The sequence below is a fragment of the Silene latifolia genome, chromosome 6 (genome assembly GCF_048544455.1).
Source record: "Silene latifolia isolate original U9 population chromosome 6, ASM4854445v1, whole genome shotgun sequence".
NCBI lineage: Eukaryota > Viridiplantae > Streptophyta > Magnoliopsida > Caryophyllales > Caryophyllaceae > Silene > Silene latifolia.
Genome location: NC_133531.1, coordinates 123589295 through 123592097, shown reverse-complemented (window position 1 = coordinate 123592097; position 2803 = coordinate 123589295). Strand labels below are relative to the sequence as shown.

Below are 2803 nucleotides of genomic sequence, written 5' to 3'. Positions count from 1 at the left end.
GTCATTTATTATCTTTAGTTTCTCGTTTTGCATATTCCTTGAAGTTTTGATCCCTTGGTAGGAAAGGAGTAAGAACCTTGCATTTTCATGGCAAAATAGAGCTAAATTGATCGAATTCAATGACCAAGCATCAAAGGGAAGACAATGCTAGAAGGCCTATGTAGGAAATAAAGTAGATTGGGCAATGATGAAAGGATCCTTGCATCTCCAACAAGATCCTCTAGGATTGTTGAAGAAATAAAAGAAGTGAAGTGACTGGGAAGAAATACGAGCGTCGCAGTGCCCAGGACGAGCGTCTACCCCTGATACAGTCCGAGCGTCCCGTGGCCAAGACGCTCGTCTTGAGGTCTGATGATCCGAGCGTCCCAGCCTACAATCCGCTCGGATTCTGCTCCAGAACCAACAGTCCCTCTGCCAAGACGCTCGGGACGAGCATACTACTTGAAGACCACCAAAACAAAAAGGAGCATCTCCTTGGAGAAGAGCACTTCCTCAATTTTTCTTAAGGGTCTTAATCGTCATTTAAGCCCTTAGTAACCCTAATTTATGTACCTAATCCTTAGTATAAATACCCCAATGTACTAATTAGATTATAAAGCAATCTTAATATCATTTTATTTTATCTTAATCAAGTCCTAATACTCTCTTAATCTTGTAATCAACTCTTAATTTAGTATTAATACAAATCTCTTTTTTTAATCTTTCCTTAATTTCTCTATTGTTCATCCTTTATTTTGGGTAATTGAAGATTATTTGGGATTTATTTGGAGGATTGACAACCTTCCATCAATCATCAAGTACTTCTATTATTCTTTGCTTTATTATATGGAAATATCCATAGGTATAATTCTCTTAACCCTTGTTTTAATTATTTTTAATCATTTTCATTCATTCATCATGTTTTGCTTTGTTAATTTGATTGACAACCTTGTTAACATGATAAATTTGATAATGAGTGAGTAGTTTCCTTAAAAAGGGTTAATGGCGAATTAGGGGAAACCAACATGTGGATTGATTCATGCTTAATCTAATATGGTTTCATAATTAATTTGCTTGCTTGTTGTGATTCCAACTTATGCACATTTTATGTTTGATGAAATGCGAGCCTATGAATCCTTGCATTTTTTACCCATCATTTATCTTTTCACTGAGACTTGTAAGACATAAATCAATTCAAGTCTCATTAGACCATACATATAGTTGGATAGGTGGGATTAAGTCGACTTATAGGTGTTGTAAAATCTAATCGATTCGGCTCCGGGACCCAAACCTTCCTAGGGATTGTAGGATATAAACCAACTTGATCCCATCACAACAATAAGTGCTTGCATCTAGTTGAAAACATGTTTGTATGATCAAATCACATGTATCTCATATGAACCCATGACACCCTAGTGCTTTTAATCAATTGTTTACATCTCATTTTAATCATCTTTTTTACTTTCAATTAGTTTAGTTGATCTCTTATCTCAACCCAAATTGTGACACTCTTAGACACGACCATTTGCAATCGAAAATCCTACATCAATACCCGTCCCTTTGGATCCGACCTTTATTTACCTCTTTACTAATAGTGGAGTAGTTTGTGAAGTTATAAATATTGTTTTGGTCTAGGTAACTCTTAACGACAAGTAACCGAAAATAACTACCCCGGCCAAAAATGGCGCCGTTGCCGGGGACGGTGTTAACTTGATTTGATTTTCTTTTATTGTTTTTAGTTGTGTCTTTCTTTACCTTGGGGAAGTAAAACTCCTCAAGGTTTGTTCTAATTGTTTTCAAGTTGTTTGATATTTTGCATGTCTAGGAGATCACAAGGTAACTTGTTACCCATTGATCTTGAAATTGAAAGGACTTTGACCAACAATAGAAGACTTGCTAGAAATACTTTGAGAGGTATTAGTGAGATTGTGAATATTCAACCAAATACTATTGAGTTCATCAACCCTTTTGCAATAGAAGGAGAGGATAACCCAACACAAAATCAACCACAAAATCAACCCACAATCCCTAAATTTTCATCACATTCCGTACCAACCGAGGCGAACCTACCCAACGGTACTCCCACACCACAACATTTGACCGGTAATTTCATTGCAAAATCCGCATTTATCCAATTAGTCGCGACAAGTCAATTTGGGGGGATGCCTAGTGAAGACCCTTATTCTCATATGGAGAGTTTTTGTGACTATTGTGATGCGATTTCTCAAACCGGAGTTACTCAAGACCAAATTCGATGGGTCTTATTTCCTTTTTCTTTGGTTGGTTCCACGAAAAAATGGTTGAAGAGCCTTGATAAGGCTACTCTTGGTATTGACTCTTGGAAGAAATTGGCACTTGCTTTCTACAAGAAATTATATCCTCCGGAAAAGTAATATGTTGAGAGCCCAAATCACCGGGTTCAAGCAAAGGGATGAGGAATCTTTGTATGAAGCATGGGAGAGATTGAAGTATACTTGCCGCTCATGTCCTCATCACGGACTTCGCGAGTGGTACTTGGTACAACAATTTTGGAATGGTCTATATGAAGACTCCCGAAACATTCTCAATATGGGATCAAATGGTATGTTCACCGAAGTTGACGATAATCAAACATGGAACAAGATTGAGGAAATGGCGGTCCATAACTCACAATATAGTAGACCTGGGAAGGCTACTAGAGGAGGAAAGCATGAAGTGGACTCTATTACTCAATTGGGTGCTCAACTTAGTGCTCATATTGATACCATTAACTTGAATTTTGAGAAGGCTATGGCTAAACTTGAAGAAGCCTCCAAATCACCTAAACAATATGTAAATGCCATGG

General features: G+C 37.4%; 1 non-coding gene across 1 annotated transcript; it reads right to left on the bottom strand.

The window, feature by feature from the left end:
* Positions 1 to 2373: 2373 nt before the first annotated feature.
* Positions 2374 to 2480, bottom strand: LOC141589479 (small nucleolar RNA R71). Its single transcript, XR_012520416.1, has one exon. It is a non-coding gene; the product is annotated as a small nucleolar RNA R71 (small nucleolar RNA).
* Positions 2481 to 2803: the final 323 nt, after the last annotated feature.